The following is a 22,319-nucleotide window of genomic DNA, read 5'->3' on the forward strand; positions in this document are numbered from 1 at the left end:
GAGGGAGTGGGTGGTGTGTGTGTGTGTGTGTGTGAGGGGGGGGGGGGGGGGGGGGAAGGGGTAAGGGCTTGTGTGTGGATAATCTGGTGTTAAATGCATGGGAGATAGGGGTGTGTATATAGAGGAGTATTGAGATGCATGTGTATGGGGGGTAGTGGCCCGTGTGTAGGGGGGAGTGGGGGGGTGCATGTGTATGTAGGTATATAGGGGGGTGAAGGGTCATGATTATGAAGGGGGTAGGACTTCAGTGAGAGAAGTGGGGAGTTGTGGTGGTTTGTTCTAGGGTAAGTAGAATGAGAAGGGGTGTTTTGTGATGGGCAGGGAGGTGAGTGGGATGTAGAGTTTTGGAGGTGGACTAATCTTTTGGCCGTGTATCTGTTAGAATGGGTGTGTATGTGTATAGATGTATGTGTGGGTCTGTAGGTGTGTGTGTGTGTGTAGATGTGTGTGTATACCAGGCTGATGGTGAGGGGGTGTGAATGTGTTGGTGTGTAAAGGAGAAGGGAATGCAACGTGTCTCTGGGTGGGCGTCTCCTAGGGGTGTGGGGGCGGTGGGCCCTTGGTCTGTCTCTCCTTCTTCCGCCCCTCCTCTTCTTTGCCCCCCCCCCTACTTTTGCATGTGGTTCATTGGTGCCTTCTGGGGCCGGTGGCGGCTCCTTTATTGGGGTTGCTGAGGGCCCTGGTTGTTGGGGCAGCTGCCCTTGGCCTGTCCTGGCCTTCGGGGGCCCCGGGAATGGGGGACGTGCCTCGTGCCGCAGGTGGCTCATCTTCTTGAGGGAGGCGCGCTTCCCTCGGGACCTAAATCCCCGGACCCCCCTCCTTCCCTTCTTCCACCACATACAGGCAGGGCGTTGGGAGGTGGACACGTTGATCTGGATGGTGAGAGAGGCCATCAAGGTGGTTTCGATCGCTGCACCCAGCATCGGTTCACCTCCCAGTTTTAATTACACTTAGTCAACATAACACAAAAAACACACACTGACAACACATGGACATATTTTGGGGGGCGGGCCATGCAGTGTGCGGTGGGCGGGGCTGCTTTGGTGGTCCCGCTCCCAACATGATGTGGTTACTTCTTCCCAATTTTAATTGCAAACAACACACACTTCACAATCATTCATAAGCTGGGAGGGAGGGGGTGACAATGGGGTCCTGCCACGCCCCTATTTCTGGGGCTGTGCCGGAGGAGTTTGGGCGGGGGAGTGGTGCTGTTCAGGGGGCCTGGGTCTGGGCTGGCCTGGCGGGGGTGGGACTGCTGCTGGCCCTGGGTGGTGCTGGATCGGCTGCATGTGTGGAGTGGTGGGGGGGCATTGACAGGGGTGGGGGGTAGTTGTGGGGCCCTGATCGGGGCCCTCCTATCCCCTGCTCCCCCGGGGGTATCTCACAGGGGACACGTTGGGAAAGAAAGGTGAGGGCGTGCATGAGCCAATGGATGAAGTGGTGACTGAATGTTAGGGTAGAGGGGGGGGTGGGGGGATCAGGGTGAAAGAATTTAGGAAAGTGGATGGCCGCTGGGATAGGAGGAAGGGGGGGTGTATGCAGATGGGTGGGGGTGCGTATGTGGGGTTATGTTGGTGGTACAGGGAAGTGATGGGGTGGGTGTACAATGAGGACTGTGAATGTGGATAGAGGGGTGTAGGGAGGTGTGTGTGTGTGTGTGTAGAGTGGGGTATGCGTGTATGGAAGAATGGGTGATTATAGAGGGAGCAGGGATGTGTGTGTGAGGGGGTGTATGTGTATAAAGAACGGGGGTAGGAGAGTGTGAGTTTGAGCGTGTGTAAGAGAATGGGTGTATAGGGTGTGTTTAAGGAGGAAGTGTGGATGCGTGTGGGTGTGGGTGGGGGTAGGTGGGTGGGTGCATGTGTGCGTGTGCGTGTGTGTGTGTGTGTGTGTGTGTGTGTGCACATGTGTGTGTGTGTGTGTGCACATGTGTGTGCGTGTGTGTATATGTGTGTGTGTGTGTGTTTGTGTGCGTGGGTGCGTGGAGGGTCTTGGTGCTCGGGGAGCGCTGCTGGTGCGCTGGGGTGCGGCCTGGCTGCCGCTCGGTGGTGGTCTGGGGATCCCGGCCCTCCGTCGGTGTGGGCTGGGCCCTCTGCCTGCGGGGGTGGGGGGTTGCTTCTGGGCTCTTGGGGCCGTGGGGCCCGTGCTCTGTCTGCCCTGGGTGACCGGTGCCCGGCGGGGCCGGTCCTCGCTGGTCCGGGCCTGCTGGGGCCTGTTCCCCCTGACTGCGGGGGACTCTGGCTGGGACCCCCCTCTGCCGCCTCCTGGGTCGGTGCATGGCTGGCTCCGGGGTGGGGCGGTTGGGGTCTGCGCCTGGGGATGGCTGCCGATGGCCCTGGTCTCGGGGGTACTCCTGGCGTGCCTCTTGCCTTTGTGTGGGAAGGGTCACACTGGCATGATCACCTTTTCCGGAACACGTTCCACTCTGCATGTTCTGCATGTGACACAGTCACCGAGTCGTCTGCAGGTTTATTCACTAACAGCAGCTAGTTTTCTCATTTCTGTTTGTTTCTCATTTATATTTAACTTTTTAGATTCATAGTTTAGTTACTATGATCTAAAGTTGGCTTGTATGTGTATGTATATGTGTTAATACTGGCAAGTGCGTATATGTTTGTACGTATGTATGTGTGTGTATGTGTGTGCATAGAGGTGTGTGTGTATATGTATGTATGTGTATATGTATATGTGTACATATGTATATATATGTGTATATATATATATATATTATGTGTGTATACGTGCGTGTATATGTATGTGTATGTATGCGTGTGTATGTGTGTGTATATGTATGTGTGTGCCTGTATGTGTGTATGTATACATATGTAGGTTGTTTTCTTTCTTTTTGGGTTATTTTTTAGTTGTTGTTTTTTTCTCTCCCTTTTCTCTCCCTTTATCTCTTTCCCTTTTCTTATGAGGTGTTTCTTCTCCTTTCTCTTTCTGTCTTTTGTCTGTCCTCTCTGGTCCAGCAGTACAAACTCTACAATTCAAACAACAATACAAAATAAACATAGAAATAAAATAAAAATTCAGAAAGTCAAGGGGATCATTATATCTACAAAGCTTCCCTTTGCAGAGAAAATTTGCTCAGCAGAACACAGCATCCAGACCATCATTCTGCTTGCCTAAATGCTGGACAAGACAAAAAAAAAAAAAAAATGCTGCACACACACGTTACCTGTGCCTGTTATTGGTTTGGCATTATGGATCACACACTGTTTTCATGGAGCCTCTTTTATTATTCATTTGTGTCATGCATGTTAGTTTTAGTTGTTTATTTATCTTTTTTTTTTTTTTTTTTTTTTTTTAAATTCTTTTACGTATTTTTATTGTATGTGACTTAGTTGTTTTTTTTCCCCTCTTGTCCCTCCTTGTAAACTGCGGTGAGATATGCAGTGGAATGACCACATCAATTTCTCCAAGTGAGATGATGAAGTTTAGCTTTGCTTAACTTATATGAGAATAGTTAGAAATTTTGTTAGATGTCTTTTTGTGGTATTATTTATTATTGTATGGTTTAATTTAGGAATTCTATTTGTGTAACACAATACATCGAGTGTGGAAATAATGAAAGAGATCTTTGAACTCATGGATTAGACAAGAAATACTTTGGAATCCCAACTCTTTGATCTCATCAGTGACAAAAGTCCTTCTGTTGTGTTTCTCATTAAGCTTGGCTGTGTAAGATCCTCCCCATATGGTTTGCTGACAATTGGATTCTTAGCAAATCATTTCTTTCTCATTAACACTGTGAAAATTGGATTGGACGGTGGTCAGCATGAGAAGCTGAGCCTTTCACTCATGCTGCTGCCAGAAAAGCTCCTTACAGAAAACACTAGCCTCTCTTTCTCACACACACTCTGCAGAGTTTAAGTTTCTTTTTAAAAAAATGTATTTCAATGGGAATTTCCCCTTATAATATAATACTTTCCAATAAGTTTAGTGGGTCCAAAATGGTCATATAAAAAGATAAAAAGGATTGTGTATATTTAACCAAATTACATAAAAGCTTAAATGGATTTGTGATGAAACCTCAAGCTCAAAAAGCATGTCTGTGAAATCCATCATGGTTTTCACAAGCTTTCCCCAGTGATTAGCATTGGCTGAAGCGTTGGCATGTTCTCCAAATCAAAACCATGCTCATTCTAGTGCAGCTTGAGCACACACGAGTGTGTCTCTGTTGCAAACTCCACAATTTATAAATGTTTTACTACCTTTAAGAAAATTCCCCACCACAGTGGCTGAATCAAATGGCTGGGAAACAGAAACAAATTAACAAAAAGGTCTTTAGCTTTTCTTGGGGATCTCATTTGAAAACCACAGTATTCATGAGGCAGCAGTGCGTAGTTATGTTTTTATAGCTGTAGAAACTATAAAGTTACCTTGTAATTTCATGGTTACAGACATAGCAATTTTGGGACCCCAGTTTTGCTAAGGTTTTGTTTGTTAGTGTCTTTATGTAAGAGGTTATTCATGTTCTCAAGAACTGACCTCTAATTTTCACAGGATGTGGAATTTTTGAAAATGTAAAGTTTTTCTGACAGGTGTGTCTTTTGGCAGGAGATTTGAGGGCTAAAATGATTGGTCATACACTGCTGCCTATGTTGGATCTGTGGGTTTTACTGTTTTTGTTTGTCTCCTGCTCCTGTTTTTCCTTGGGTGTGGTATCTCGATGCTGACTGATGTTTAATTCAGCTCACCTGTGATTGCTCTGATGACCTTTTCTTTTTGAGCCGGGGTCTGCTTTCTTGGTGGAATCAATAAATCTATTTTCATGCAGTTTCTGTTTAGATTTCTGGTTTGCCAGTTTTGTTAGTAACTATCAGTTTGGGTTCATGTAGCCCTGTTTCCTTTCATAAAACACTGCTCACATGTCATCTTGTCACTCTGCACCACCATTCTTCCTGGAAAACAAAAGTTTCAAGTGTATCAAAAACATCTTTAACCATCAATTAAGCTAAGTTCTTTGGATTTCTCTTTCCAATAACATCTATCAGTGAACTTATCTACTATAATCTTGCTTGCAGCCTCCACTGTTTTCTGAACCTCGCGAGCAGGCGTAGGAGCTCTGATTCTTGACAGCCACAGTCCTACAAGTGTTAGGAGTTTCCCTGCTGCAACACAAATGGGTAATTAACAGACTTGTACAGTTTTATGTCAAGTTTTGCACAGGTCTGCTAATTAAGTCTGATGTGAGTCAATTGTGTTGCGACATGAAAGCTTCTAACACTTGGACTGCGGCCCTCGGAGACCGGATATATATACATACACATATGTATATATATATATATACTGTATATATATGTATATATACATACACATATGTATATATATATATACTGTATATATATGTATATATATATATATATATATATATATATATATATATATATAGTATGCTGTATCTGATGTATATGTGTGTGATTTGTGAGGTAGCTTTTGTAGCTAGTATATATACATTTTCTCAAAATTAGGTATATGAATAGACAGAAGTTCCTTGCAGGCTTGAGTGGACCTCTGTTATAGCTCCCCCTGGCAAATCATTTGGAATCAGTTGTTCATGTCCAAATATACGTGCATGAGAGGAAAGTCAATGTATTCCCCACATTATGCCCAATGCTGCAGTGCTTTGGACCATGTGAAAAATGTTTAACGTATTCTGCAGCTTTGAACTTTCCCTGTAGGAGCTCATAATACATGTAAATATAACCTAATTCAATGTACAGATGTAATCAAAGGCTGTGGTGACTTTGTCAGATGATGTTCCAACTATGAAATGAGGAGTTATACAGTTTAAGACAAGAGTTTAAGAAAACCATGAGTTGTTTAATGGATTGATTCTGAGCTGGATATCTGATCCGTTCCACTTGACAGAACAACAAACAAACAAACTAAAAAACCTAAAAAATAATATGTGAATTGGGAATTTTATATATAAATATACTTATGGATGCGAAAGGACACAAAGGTATAACTTCTGCAGCACACAGAGGCCTATTTCAGTCTTATTGTGCAGTTATTTGCCCTCTAGCATTACTAGGGTAGTTATTCTGGTTTTGAGAACTTTGATTTCATTTCACATAAGCTGTACTAACATTTTAAAATGCATTTTAAAGTCCAGTTTTGATTCACTCATTTTGTAAAAGTCACGGACATGTTGCGTCTCAAAATCAGAGTATGCTTCAGCCTTCTCCACTACATGAAGTTTTAAACTCCCATTTCTGATGTATTTCTGTCTTTTCTACTAATACCAAAGGATTGCTATGTTTATGTTTTAGTCTGTTTTGAAATGGGTTGTTTGGTCAGGTTGATGTTCCAAGACTGAAGGACAAACATTCTTACCAGGTCCAACTATGAGTCCTGGCCACAAAGGGCCAAACTGCATATCTTCTCCCTCTTTTTGCTGATGTTCCTGTTTCTTTATACCATAAATAATGCATCACTGCATCATAATTTATCGGTAAAACTAAGTTTGCAAAACATCCTACAAACATCCTAAATGAAATGGTTTAAGAACTATAAAATAAAATTGATATATTGAAGGAACAGAGCCAAGACCTCAATTGGAAACTGAGTCGGGGTTCGCTGAAAACAAAATATAAGTATGACTTTTTCATCTGAAAAAGGAAACAACTGTTGTGATCAAAGCTTTTTTTTTTTTTTTACTATTGTAGAGCCAAGAAGCAGCTTCAGCGTTGTGTGTTAGTGGCAGGGGGCAGCCAGTGAGAGGTGCTCCAGTTTCATACTGGTTGCATGAGCTTTAATAATGCCCACAAGTGCAGATCAGTTGCTGTGATAATTTAGACTTAATGCAGGAAACATATATATTTTTACTTTCACAGTTATAATGTCGGCGCCCCAAATGGTCTTAAAACCAAGACAGAGGATTCTGCAGCAGAGAGGACAGAGCCAGGGGAGCAGCATTCATCAGCCAGCTCTTGACAAATACAACTGTCTGAATATTTCTGTGTATTTCTCTCTGTGTGTGTGTGTGTTTGTGTGTGTGTGTGTGTGTCCGTGGGTGGAGGGGGTGCGGAAATATTTTGTTGTCAGCACAGATTGAGATAATGAAAACATTTGCTACCACAGCTGCTGTATGCAATATGTCTTCATACTATGCACGCACCGTTTTCCACAAGAAAAATACCAAACGTGATTCCACTTCTGTTTCTTGAATGTTGCTAGTTGTTTTTTTCTTTATTGTTGTCTTTTTTTTAAAGTTCTCTGCTACTTCCAATCGAGCAGGTTTGACTTTTGGGCTGCTATTAAGACAAGTCTGGGTAAAAATAAGATGTTTGACGAAATTAATCAGAATTCCAGAAGACTTTGGTGAGATTTTTTGTCACACTTTACACCAAATTATAAGGCAATTTAAGAATATGAAAGACAGAAGAAGGTTGTTTGAAGTAGTGATCCTGCTGACTCTCTACATGCCTGACAAGAACAAGCACAAAGGAAACAGCTGATGTCAGTGGCCAAGCCTTAATAAAACTTTTAACTGAATTACCACTGTGTTTTCTTCTTTATCAGCTTAATATTTTTTGTTTTCCAAGGCGGACCTTTTGACCTGTCACAGAGGGGGAGGGCACAGGTGAGTTGCCAATGGCGGCACTCCACTGAGGGAGGTCTTGTTTTTATGCTTGTTCAATAACGTCACTAACTGAGACACCAAAAGGAGAGGTGCCGCCATTAATTCCACCTGTGCTTTTCTAACTGTGGCGAGTTAAATTTCTGCCAGCACAATGTCCATCAGTTTCCCACAGCATAATACCTGTTGCAGTAAAAACCATGAAGCTGTAGATGACGTACTATAAAGAAAAAACTGTGGTTTTTGCACAGGTTTTTTGCAAATTGCGGTGTTGTGGTTTGCACTGTGGCCAAAGAGCAAGAAAATTACTGGTTTGAGCCTCAGCTGAGGAGGGTTTAAACTGGCTTTTTTTTTGTGTCGCATGTTCTTCCTGTGTATGTGTGCATCCTGTCTGGTTACTCCGGCTTCTTCCCACTAAAGACATGCATGTTAGTTTAACTGGTTACTCAAAATCGTCCCTAGGAGTGAGTGTGAGCTTGAATGGTTGTTAGTCATGCTGTGGTGGACTGGTGACCTGTTCAGGTTGTATTGTGCCCTTGTTCAATGATTACTGGGATAGGCTTCAGCTTAACTGGAACAAATGGTTAAGAAAATGGATGGATGGGAGGCAATAATCATATTACCAGACATTTATCAAAGCAACCAAAAAAGCAGCATTTTTAAGATGACATGTCATTTAAAATGAATAAGAGGAAATAGAAGAAATATTTTCAGTGTTTTTAATTACTTGGTTTTACATGTGCTCATGTTCATTTTTTACCTCATTAACTTGATACATGAAGTTTATAGGACTGCCTTATATGTCTTCCAGTAATTGGTGTACACAGTGAACGCAGTAAGCAGTGGTGACCAGCAGGGGGCACTAATTTACCAGTTAATCTGTCCCCAACCTAAAGCTCAGTTTTTTTTTTTTTGTTTTTTTTTTTTTTTTACAAATGAAGAAGTGACTCCAGCATTGATGAGTCCACATTGTAAGAATTTAGTGCTTTAAGAACAAGGAAAAAAAAATCGATTTCTCTTTTTATTACACTTCTTTCTGTCCATGAGCAATCAGTACTTGAATCTGATACATAAGTTAAACTTTAAAAGGTGGTATACTTGGCATTTTTGCGACCCTTTATCAGCTTTTCAGTTCAGTCGCCAACATCAGATAGTGTTGAAGCAGCTGTAGGGAAGCAGAGGTGAGCAGCAGAGCTTGTAAATCTTCTTAGCTCACAAAAGTGTTGGCTCACTGACCAAGTAACAACTTCAAAGAGACCTCCTGTCTTCAAATTAACTTGTTGCCTTCACTAGTTTAGCTCGGCCAGCTGTTTTAACTGTGTATGTGTGTGTGTATAAGTGGAGGGGGGGGGGGGGGGGGGGCACCATCTTGGAGCAGAGACTGACATTTCTTAGTTGATGTTTAGGGTGTGTGTATAGGAGATTGTACAAATCTACATAGCTCTGGGTTTACCCTCCAAGAAGATCAAGTTTACATGAAGCTTCATCACAGTGTATGGCATTATTATTTATTATGATGATTATTGATGTAGCACTATGTAATGACAAGTTTTTTGTTTATAAAATAAAAAACAAAACAAAATATAAATAAATTATTTAATTCAATACAAATCAGCAAAATAATCAATGATGAAAACAAAGAATTTAGTAAATGCCAAAAGTCTCCAAATTTGTTAGGTGTGTGTGGTTTACAGTAAATGAATGAAAAGGATAAGATGTGACTTAACGTTCTTCAGTTTTACAGTTCACATACAGGAAGCAATTTTGCATAGCTGCAAAATGACCTGAAATGCACTGAAAAATGTGAAGATAGGAGAATATTGTCTGTTTTAATTAGTCTAAAGAGAGAAAAAAATGACTTTTTCACATGTGGCAAATAAACGAAATGTTACTTAAAGATTTTAAAGAACTTATAGTTTTCAATATCCAAAAGGAGTTTTAAGGAGACTTTTAATGATGTATTTTCCTGAATATGACAATTTCATCTCCCATCTTTCTTTAAAAAGAAAGGAGCTGTTTAGCTGTTTGCAGCAAAAGTGCCTGTACCCATGTGGCCAAAGAAGAGAAATGATAAAAAATGAACTGATCTATATATTTGTTGACGATTCTAATTCCCAGGTGTTCAGTCTGACTTATTAATGTGAGAACTTCCAGCCTGATTATGAACTGTGCAGCCTTGCAGGATTTTTGGGAATTCCAGTTTTGCTAAAATCCTTCAAATACTTTCTCTGTATTCTGTTTTTCTCTTGAAAGGATCTGTGTTTGCAGTAACTTTGATCTTCAGCATCAGTCTTTCTCCCACCGACTCTCCTCTACCCCCATCTGCACCCTTTTATTCCCATTCTCTCTGCCTTTTCCCATCTTGCATGTTGGTTGTCTTTCCGTGTCAGAGACTAAGCAAACACAGTCGTGTGTGAGGGGCCTCGTAACTTCCCGTTCCTGGGAGACTTGGAGCTCTCAGATGAGTGCAGCTGTGTCTTCATTTGTCGGCCATGTTCGGCATTCTCCAGATATCTGGAGGAGGCTCCTGGGCTTTTTCTGTGGTCTGATTTGACCTTGTGCCCTGTGAAAGGCTGAGTGGAAGTTATGAGATACATTAGTCACAGAAATGCATGATATGTGAGTAAAGGTTTGACAATATAGTCAGGCAGTATAGGTAAAAATCCAACGTTTCTGCATCATGAAGTGATGTAGAAAGAATGTTGAAATGCTTGTCTTCATCGCTAATAAATCCGGAAAAGGAAGACCTGAGAGAGAAGAACAAGAAGTCAAAGTTGGGTGAAGAAATGAGTAAAAAGAGAAGTGACCTGCTCAGACCAGTCTCATGGCTTACACAGATATCAGCAGGACATAAACATATGTTTTGTTTTTCGTCTCTTACCTTTTATTCTCTTTTAGCTCTGCAGAAATTCAGTTGACAATCCCTCTTCCACCCTGCACTCCTCCTTTTCCCCTCCCTCCTCCCCTGCTTGCAGTCCCTTGACCCCTCTACCCCGATCCTTCACCTTGCAAGTGTGAATCATCAGACACGCTCACATCTCTATCCACTCCCCTCCTCTTCATTATCCTCTCTCCCACATCCCTCTACCTTCTTCTTCCACTTTATCATTCACCTCAGATGCTCAGAGTCAGGGTCTATCTTCTCTCTCTGTCTTTCTCACTCTCTCTCATCTGTTTCTTGGTGCATCTGGCGAACATGAGTTGTGGAAAGACAGCAGACGAATAATGGGAGAAGTGCATAGGGGAACGTGTGTGTGTGTGTGTGTCTGTTGTGCGGGGGCAGCCTTGCACATCTGTATGTGTGTGTGAACATATGAGCAGATGACACAAGCAACTGTATGTCTTTGTCAAAAAAAAAAAAAAAAAAAAACCCATCTGAGAGTGTTTTCCTTTGAGCTTTTGGTTCTGTAGCCACGCTGAACTGACACCCACAAAACCCGCACATGCTCAAGTCGCTAAGTTGTAGAACAACAAAATGCTGAGATCTCTTGATGTGCCAATTCATCATGACATCGGGAACATAGCTTGTAATCTAAAAACTGGCAGCGCTGCCTGGTTGTGGCAGGGTCCGTCGTGTGACTTAACCCTTTAAGACCTAACCCATGAAAAAAAAGGAAAAAAAGTCCAATTTTTTTTTAGTATATTTACAGTTTTTTACCATGTGAGATGTCAAAACTCCTATATTGTAATCGTCTGCTTTCTGGTGACCATTAAGGGTCAGAAGACAAGAACTGAAAGCTTGTTGTCAACAGGATTTTGGGCAAAGTTTTTACCATAAAGTGAAACCAAATGTCTGAAAAACTGGAATGCAAGGCTCTTATGGGTCAATTTGTCTCAGATTTGTGCATCTGTTTGATTTGGAAGGTGACCGCACCAACTCAAATATCCAAATTATATTTGTTAATAAGTTCTGTGTGTGTGCTTTGCAGCTACAAATGCTAATGATTCTTTTTTTTTTTTTTTTTTTGCTTTCCATCCAACATTTTGCTGATTATCTAGAAGGAGACGTAACATGCAGTTTTCTCCATCAGCTTTACTTTTAACAGTAACTTTACATGTTTACTAGTTTTACAACATGTAGATCATCCTGCTTGCCTTTTTTCAGGTTGTAAGTACTCATTGTACGTGAATGCACATTTTTACTATACAAGAGAATAAACAGTGAAAAGTCTGACACATCATTCTAGCGCACAGATAACTCAGCTCAGACTAGCACCAGATAAACCAATTGAAACATTCTTGACTGGACTAGTCACGTAGGAGTATCAGACATTTTTACTAATTTATGTTTTTAATAAATCAGGTCATAAAAACAGCTACGTGGAGTTTAGCCACACCAGTTGTTATTCTTTGATTATCTCTTACATATGGAACCTTTAAGTGCCACCATGCCCTCACCACACTGTCAAGATGCCTCAGCAGATTGTCTGACAAGCTATTACAAGTACAAAACCACCTTGTAATCAGTGAATCTTTATGTGTTGTAGAAAATGTTACTGTGAATTAGGTCATATGCTCCAAACCTATTATTGCATTTTCATTAAGGATATGTGAACAAGTTGGTAGACCACTCATGTAAAGCTGCAAGTGGCTGATGCTTGTCTTCATTAATGCATATTCTTCCTTTGCAGAAATGATCAGAAAGAACTTTTTCAAAAGGAGTAACAGGGAAACCTAAATTATGTCTTGTCTGTGATAATATTGAGGATGAAAAAAAGGGAAAAAATGTAAATACTAAATTTTCAAAATTGTAAGTATTAGGAATGCACTAATAGCAATCCCAGCATCAGTATCGGCTCAATACCCAGCATGTGTATATGTTCTTGGTATCAATAAAAGTGTACAGGTAACACAACCGATACCACACTAGTTAAGCTAGTGCAGATGTGTTTGATGACATGCTTCGGACATGTTAAAAGAAATAAATGCCTTGAATGTTAAAATGTGACATTTTTGTTACACTAAATGTTTAATGTTTTGAAACAAAGATCTCGCTTTTAGTGACTAAAAGCGAGATCTTTGTTTCAAAACTACACATTTATAGTTGTATTTAGGTAAAAGGTGCCAAATCAAAATAAAACTTGTTGAAATTGTTAGATCTGTAATGTTATTATATTTGTATTGGTGAGGTAACTTGAGAAAGGACGGGTCATTTATTACAACCTCATGAAATCTTACACAGTTATAACAGCATTAATAACCACAGTCACAATAATGTTCACAGAAACAGATTTGGTATTGCCAGATATTCACATTTCAGATGTTGGCATCGGATCGGAAATCCCAAAAAAGTGGATCGGTGCATCCCTAGTAAGAATGGTATTCTTTTATTGCCCTCTTTGAAGATTGAGCCACAAACCAGAAGGTTTCTATTCTGTCTCTATTTACATCTTTGCACTTTCCAAAAGTTGTTTTTCTGTTGGTTGTGTTCTTTTGTAAATTTTATTAATTTTCTTGTGGTAAAGGTTAGCTGTTTTTGTTCTATAATCCTTGTTCATCATTTCTACAGTTTTTTTTTCTTCCTATATGATTATTATGCAATTTGATGATCTGTTATTTTGTCCTCTAAAGTGCTTTAGAAATGAAATTGGGTGATATTTTATGCATTGAGAAAAGTAGCTGGGACGGTTTGCAATGTGATGAAAATTTACATCTCCAAGCCTGAAGCCAGCATCCCCATGTGGAAAAGGATGGATGTCCCAAGTCAGGTGTGAACACTACCTATAATGAAGTATCTCGGATCATGCTTAAAACTGGGGATGGACATATATGGGAAATTGTCAGGTGAACTGGTGAACGCCTGCAGTGATTCAGATGTTTAAACAGTATGCCACAGTGAAGTCAGAGATAAGTTGTGAGGTGAAGTTGTTAATATACCATCCATCTACGTTTCAGTCCTGACTTATGCTTGGGAGCTGTAGGTAGAGTAACTGAGCAACTGAGATCCCGAATGTGAGCGGGCAGAAGTGAGCTTCCTCCAGAGGTCGGCTGAGCTGACCTTTTGGGATAGGGCGATGAGATCAGTCACTTTGCGGGGCTCACAGTAAAGTTGCTGCTCTACATTGAAAGCAACCAGTTAAGGTGGTTTGCGCATCTGATCAGGATGCCATGGGATCACACTCATGTCATCTCCTGGCTAGAAACAACTTGGTGTCCCCTCTAAAAACCTGGAGGAGAAAGAGGTCTGGGGGATCCCTCTTGACCTTGAAATCTGTTCTGGTGAAGAGAAAGAAAAGAAATGGTAAATGGACTTGTACTTCTATAGCGCTTTTCTAGTCATACAGACCACTCAAAGCGCTTTACACTACTTTTCACATTCACCCATTCACACACACAGTCATCCAACACGGCCAGTGGGACTCAACAGAAACATGTACGCTTTAGGTAAGCTACACTTTTTTAAACAAAACTTTCTTCCAGACATGTGTAGCCGATGAATGGTTGGTTTGTGGCCCAGAGCAACACAGATGCCAAGTCCTGGATATGCAAAGCGTGCCAGTGGACATTAGTTACACTTTTAAACTGTGAGTAATATGATGACCTCTCGGCCCAAGTTTGCTGAGAAACAACATATTTAGCTAAAACTAGACCTGAAGCAGAAATAGTTAGAGGCTGGGTTAGTTTTGGAGTCATTTCGGTGGTTGGTATTTTCAGCACACCTAGAAAGGAACACAAACTATCAACCACATCTCTTCCATCTCTGGCCTCACTTTGCCTGAGGTTTCCCCTTTAAGTACCTTTTCTAGCACCTTAAGCCACAAAACCCTAAGTGAGTTGGGGAAGAGACAAATTGAGGGGTTTTGGCAGACTGCTGGCGGTAAAACGTGCCTGTTTACATGGGAGGATCCCACACAACCACAGATATGTCACTGACAACCAATAAGAGGAAAAAAAAAAAAAGCAACGAAGAAAGGGGGAGGGGTAAGAGGAAATTGTAAACTTTTTTATGTTACCGACGCAGCTTTAGCAGAGATAATGTGTGTTTGGTCAGCTGAAATAATTTCATTTTGGTTAATTGCATGGATCTGTTGTGGTAAAACCTGCTACACATTTGTGGATTCCCAGTATTCCACAGATTAGTAATTTAATGACTTTTCCAGCAGCAGCATTATATGTGTTGGTGGTTTGAAATGAAATGAAGCTGTTGATCTGAAAATCTGATTAAGTTCAAGTATAATATCCTCCTCGGGACACTGGAGCAGCCAAGTCTGCCGCTATTTATTTCTGATGGAATTTTCTCAAGATCACTACTTATTTATTCCATTATCTTGGGATCAGGAAGCTTATTTTAATATGGTAAGAAGTTACTTTTCTCAAAAAACAGAGAAATCTGCAATTTAGTTTTCTCAAGATAATTACATCAGTTATTTTGTTATCTTGTAAAAACAATCCCTGTTATCTCCATTCAATGAGGTTAACTCATTATCTTGAGGTAATGGTGCTAAAAAAAAAATCTTCCATGCTTTTTCTTGGCTTCTGTACATTTGTAAACAGACTTAAAAGACAATGAGAGTGAATATTTTACTCAAAAAATCAATTGCAATTACTCCTCTGCCATTCAGTTTTTGATTTTTCCAAAGAAAAGGTCTTTAAAAGGGATATCTTGAGACCAACAAATTGCTGAGAGGTATTGTCTTCAGGCAGACTGTGGATCAGAATGAGGAGCAGGGCTCAGATTTCTCAGCCAAGACCAAACTTAAAGACAGCCTGATAAAACCGTCTGCGAGAGCAGAAACCTTATCCTGCACATGTCATTGTAATTTGGGAATATTGTATGATTTAAAGAGTGGAGCGCGCAGGGCTATGGAAACACAGAACTCAGTGGCAATGCACACAAAGGACGTCTGTTCTTTCACAATGAAAACCTTGTTGGCATTTTCTTAATGCCCCAGAGAAGGCCAAAGATAAACAAGAGTTTGCTGTACCGGGATTTTTATCTCTGAAAACCTTTACCAAATGGAGATATGGCGGATTGAGCGCGGTCCAAGATAAATCTTTCTGCTGGATTAGTTATTGAATATATTTGCTCAGCAACTCTATGGCTTTATTGTAAAACTGAACAGTAAAATCCATAATCTCCACAGTTTTTGACTGTTTAGAACCTGCAGAGGCGAAGAACAAATCTATTTATCTAAGACCTTAAAGAGCCCACCCTGCAAAAACTCAGCCTTAAAAAACAAGAAAAAAATGCACAAAAATGAGGTAAATGTTGCTAAAAATAAGATAAATTATCTGCCAACAGAACAAGAAAATTTGGTTTGTCAATACTTCCCAAAACAAGTTAAAATACTCAAAACAAGAGGAATTCTCTGGCATAAAAACAATGAATTATCTTACCTTTAAAAAAATAAGCATATGTGTACTCAATTTAAGATTTTTAATCTGACTTAAATTTCAATGCAGTTATTAGTTTCTACTTCCTCTTCCTTCCCATAACAGAGAAGATTTTCCTCACTGTAACCAAATATCATCACGTGTTTCTTTCCCCTCAAAGTTAAAATCAAGACCAGCAATCAATACGTCTAAATTATTTCCTGGATTTTTGATGTTCATTGTACAATAAAGAATTTGGTGCTAATGGGAATCTGTTCGTGATTGTGGCTTTTTTTTTGTTTTTTATTGTTTAAAGCTGGTCCTTGTCAAAAAGGTAACTTCAAATTGAACCAAAACCATACCTTGCTTGTAAATATGCAGAATTTATGACAATAAGGGCGATAAAGAGTGTTAGTCTCAAAAGCTTTTTGGTTTCTGTTTTGCAGTCCGACAGTCAGTCAGGTTTAAACAGGCATTTCTTACATATCTGCATAAGCAGACTGTGTTGACATCAGTGGAAGGACAGAAATTATTTATGTTCTTTTGCTTTAGAAAATATATCTGTACTCAAACAATGACTGTCACATAGAACAGGAAGCCTTGATGCAGATATTGATTATCCAGATATTCAATACTTTCAGCACAGGAAGTGCCAAAACAATGGTTTTTAGAGTCAGCAGACAATAACAGACTGACGCTGTATAAACACTGAGAATAAGTGATGTGGTGTTAATGAACGAGCCATCTCAAAGAGCCGATTCTTTGACGTGAACAAGAAGAGTTGATTCCTGCCAAAACAGCCAAAGTCTTCTGCTCCTGCTCAGCCAATAGGGAAAGGTTTTGTTTTTTAAAAAAAAAAGAAATTAAAAAAGGAAAAGGAAATAGTATGCATTTTCAACTTTTCAAAAATGCAACTGCATTTTCCTTTGTCTTTTTTCCTCCAAGACCAGAAAATAAATAAATAAATAAATAAAAGAAAGTAAAAAAAACAAATCAAAAGGACAGCATCAAATTCTCCTCAGAGGAGTAAAGTATTTTCCTGTTTCATGGCAATAACACTGGAAACCGCAAAGATAAGTATAAAATCTAAAAAATACAAATAGCTGTTTGTTTTTTGGTTTTTTTTTAGTAAAAAAAAGTGAAACCTTTTGGGAGCCTTGTGAGCTGATTCTTGAGCTAAACCAGGAAAGCTAAATCTTTGAACCCATCACTCGTGACAGTGTGATACAGCTAACAGCTTACAGTTACATTTTTCCTCTTGTGACAATATTTTTGTATGTATGTCCACACGCTTGCATTGATGTTTTCATATTCTAATGGAAACAGTTCACATGCACAGTTAAGTCAAACTACTGATATGGCTCAACCTGCCCTCTTTACTGGGACGATTATCCTTGCCCCAGTGGGAGGAGAACTGAATTAGTCACACAAGTGTGTCTAATGTTCAGGACATTCTGCCACTCATGTGGAGATCACCTTCCATGAAAGTATAGCTCAATTCACTGTGTGTAAGTTACTTAAATTGAGGGTTTATTAGATTTCATAACATAGAACAAATAGGGAGCAAATGAATGTAGGAATTTTTATATTTACCAATTAAAAAAGGCTCTGCAAAAGAAAGATATTTGGTTCACAACTGCATGCAAGATAGATGCAAAGACATGTTAGTCTGAGTAGCTGCAACAACAGCGACAAACATGTGTTGGAAAAATAAGCTGATCAGAGACATAAAAACAAGCAGATGAGAGGCTGATGATGATTTGGACCTATTTACATGTGAAAGTTTTGTTTGAAGGGTTAAATCTTTCATATTACCATGCCTTTGTTCAGTAACAGTTTTGTTTGCTTCTATCCCGTTTCTTGTTTGTCTTTTATTGTCAGAAGCTGATGCTAAACTCATACAAGAGTGTGCCAAATATTAATCACTAAATGAAACAGATTCCATAAAAAGTTCAGAATATTGTTTACCATAGTGCTTCATATTTACTAATCCATATAATTCACTCTGCTACAGATAAGAAACAGTGTAGAAAAAAGTGCAAAGCTCCATATAAAAACAATCACAGAGCAAGTTATGGGGGTGGGGGGGGGGGGGGGGGGGAATGAACATGACATCTCCCAGCTCATTTTTCTGGGGATCAGATCTCTTCCAGGAAGTGATATTAATACTGTAAGTATATCCACTGCTCCACCATCTAATTCATCATCATTAGAGGACTTCAAAAGCAAAACTGCCACCCTCATAAGCCATACTTTAAACAGCTGGACAAGCCAAGCAGCTTCTCTTTGAAGAAGTGTCACTAAGCAAACAACACATGAGCTGACAAGGATTTATGACTTCTCCAGCTCACCTCTGATTTGCTACAGCTGCTTTTACCCATGGTGCTTGTGGCACATCAGCAGGAAAAAGAAGTTATGGTGCAGGTCATTTCATGGCATAAAGGCAACAGCTGGAAAATTAACTTAATTATGGAGGGAAAATTGCCATGTTGACACATGACACACTCTTCGTTCAACACCGATAATAAAAAGGTTTTGCACATTGCGTGTTATGCCGACAACAGTGACATAATTGTTCTCCGTGTAAATTTTCTCTGTGGGTTTCTAAACCATCAGTACTGGTGATTTTAGACACTAATTTTTAGAAAAAATAAAAAGATCCGCATGTAGCATATTTTTAATTTTGATTTAATTTGTGGTTGAGGAAGTAAGTATAGGGTGAAAGAGTAGCTATATGAGAATTCCTCTGCAAATCCACAGTCGATCAAGAAAATTACAAAAAGAAGTCTTATTAAACTTTTATTGGGCTTTTTACTTATTAGAATACCATATGATTATTGTTTAACAGCTTTCACATCTATATTATTTAACCAAGACAGCTTTCACACCACAGGACATAACTGGTGGGAAAAAGTGAGTTTTTCAATCATTACAAAATAAGTACAAATAAAAGTTGCTTTTTTTTTTTTTTTTTTTTTTTTTTTTTGGTCATACACTATATGTGTATATATATATATATATATATATATATATATATATATATATATATATATATATATATATATATATATATATATATATATATATATATATATATATATAAATAAATTATTTTATATTAGCTGTATATGCTGTTGAGTGGCAGCACACAAGATGAGATGAAAACACAAATTATTATTACATCGATGCCTTAAAAATGAGCCCAAGTTTGATTTATTCTAGAGTAGATAATACATATTCTGTAATTTGCCACTTTTCAACCAATAAAATCCTATAGAAAGACGTAAACTGTTGCATATAATCAAGTTAAATTAAATTAAATTAAATTAAATTAAATTAAATTAAATTAAATTAAATTAAATTAAATTAAATTAAATTCACAGAAAAGCACAGTACACAATTTTCATTCTAACTTAAAAAAAAACTTGGTTTAGGTTTAATGTTTTCTTAATGTCACATAAATATGTATGTAATATGCCATTAAATGTGGCTCTAATTTATCAACACAGCAAAATACTTCTTCTTTTTTTTTTTTTTTTTAGCTGTTTACAATTTAGCCCTGTCTTTCTTAAAAATTTGGATAAACACAACATGTATCTCAAGAAGCAAACATTTCTTTTTTGACAGATGTTTTTATTGTTTTGTTTTGTGTTTTTTTCCCTCCTCATTCAATTCGTTTAACAGCAAGGAACTGGCTAAGTCTTGATTAATTTGCTCTGTTCTAGATTAGATGGCAATGCTCCAATCTGCTCTCAAATCTGTAGCAATTAGCCTGGCATGGAATATAATCTCCTCCTTAACCTCCAGTGTGCCTTTTGCACCAATTGCAGAGGCTTTTTTAGGTTCCTGTGATTACCTTTGGTGTCATCTGAGTTGCTATCTCCTCTTCTGTGTAGTGAAGCCAAAAATGTGCAGGCATCGAAAAGGGACAAATGGGCCAAATCATGAATGGCCCAGATGGCTGAGGACAAAATTGTTCTAAGATGACAGTTTATCCAGGCATCCAGCAATTACAGCCTCCTACTTGAATAAAACAGGGAACATTTGAGCTTTTCATTCTGATCTTAGTGATAATAGAGAGAAAAAGCATAGATACTCACACAGTAATAGAACCAAATGGAGCCATGTTGCATTTACATCATGTTTTGTAGAGAGGATCAATGAAAAACAAACCAAACATTTCAATCTTTTTAAATACATTAAAACCACACAGCTTCATTCTAATGTTTATGAGCTACAACACTATAGATTTAATGTGTACCCTTAAAAATTCACTCATAATTTTAAAATTGCTTATAGCTATGTATATCACTGATAGAGATCACTTCCCAAACTCAAACTAGGAGCTAGTTGCCTAGAAGGGAGACCTGCAGACCTATGGAGGCCTGATAACTGAATGCTCTGTGGCATTCTACTTTTTGGGACTTTAGGAACCACAACTAAACTTGCAAAATGAGTAAAACACGCTCTGTTGGGAAAATAGGGAAAATATTAATTCAACTTTTCAACTTTCAATTCAACTTTATTTATATAGCGTCAAATCACGGCAATGCCATCTCAAGACGCTTTACAGACAGAGGGGAAAACATAATGAAGGCCAATTCATAACAGCCTATATAAGGAAACCAACAGATTGAGTTGAGTCCAACTCAATCTCCCATCCTGAGCAAGCACACTGGCAACAGTGGGAAGGAAAAAACTCCCTTTTAACAGGAAGGAAACCTCCGGCAGAACCCGGCTCAGGACAGGCAGCCATCTGCCTCTGCTGTGTGGGGGGAAGAGGACAGAAAGACAACAGACAACAGGAACTGCTACTCCCGGCCAGGGAGACCTGCTGAGACAGGAGACATACATGTTAATGATGCAACACTGTTATGGGGGGGGGGGGGGGGGGGGGGTAAAAGAAAGAGATAAAGAGAAAAAGAAAGAAGCTCAGTGTATCAGGAAATGTCCCTCAGCAGTCTAAACCTATAGCAGCATAACTAAGGGATGTTAACCATCCCTAGCTATAGGACTTATCAAAAAGATAAGTCTTCAGCCTAGTCTTAAAGGTGGGGAGGGTGTCTGCTTCCCTAACACTAACTGGGAGCTTATTCCATAAGAGAGGGGCCTGATAACCAAAGGCTCTGCCTCCTGCTCGGCTCTTTGAGACTCTAGGAACCACAAGTAAGCCTGCAGTCTGCGAACGAAGTACTCTACTTGGTATATAAGGAACAATGAGGTCTTTGATATATAGTGGTGCCTGGTTGTGGAGGGCTTTATATGTAAGGAGAAGGATTTTAAATTCTATTCTAGATTCAACAGGCAGCCAATGAAGAGAGGCTAAAACTGGAGAAATATGATCTCTCATGCTGGTTCTGGTCAGGACTCTGGCTGCAGAATTCTGGATCAGCTGAAGGCTTTTCAGGGCATATTTAGGACAGCCCAGTAATAGAGAGTTACAGTAATCTAGTCTCGAAGTAACAAAAGCGTGAACCAGTTTTTCTGCATCACTCCGAGACAGAATGTCCCTAATTTTGGCTATATTACGTAAATGAAAGAAGGCTGTTTTAGTAACCTGCTTAATATGTGGGCCAAAGGACAGGTCAGGGTCAAATATTACTCCAAGGTTTCTCACTGTAGCACTGGAAGCTAAAGTAATGCCATCCAGGTTCATTACAAAACCGGAAAATTTAGCTCTGAGTTTTTCAGATCCAACGAGAATTACTTCAGTCTTATCTGAGTTTAAGAGGAGAAAATTTCTAGACATCCAAGTCTTTATGTCTATGAGACAATTTTGTAGCCTATTGGGCTGATTTGTTTCATCTGGTTTAAAGGATAAGTATAGTTGAGTATCATCTGCATAACAATGAAAGTTTATTCCATGCTGTCTAATAATTTTGCCTAAAGGGAGCATATATAGCGTGAAGAGTATTGGTCCAAGTACAGAACCTTGAGGAACTCCATGACTTACTGTAGTTTGGGAGGAGGACTTGTCATTTACATGAACAAACTGAAGTCTATCAGATAAATATGATTTAAACCAGCTTAACGCTGTACCTGTAATTCCAATCACCTGTTCTAGTCTTTGTAACAGAATGTTATGATCGACTGTATCAAATGCAGCACTAAGATCAAGCAAGATAAGTACGGACACAAGTCCTTTGTCTGAGGCCATAAGAAGGTCATTAGTAACTTTCACCAATGCTGTCTCAGTACTATGATGAGCTCTAAATCCTGACTGAAACTCCTCGCATAAATTATTTCTGCTCAGGTGGGCATGTAGCTGAGCTGAAACTATTTTCTCCAGAATTTTGGACATAAACGGGAGGTTAGATATAGGTCTATAATTTGCTATCACCTCTGGATCCAGAGATTGCTTTTTAAGTAAAGGCTTGATTACAGCAGTTTTAAATGATTGTGGTACATATCCTGTCAC

Source organism: Telmatherina bonti (assembly GCF_933228915.1).
Source record: "Telmatherina bonti genome assembly, chromosome: 13".
NCBI lineage: Eukaryota > Metazoa > Chordata > Actinopteri > Atheriniformes > Telmatherinidae > Telmatherina > Telmatherina bonti.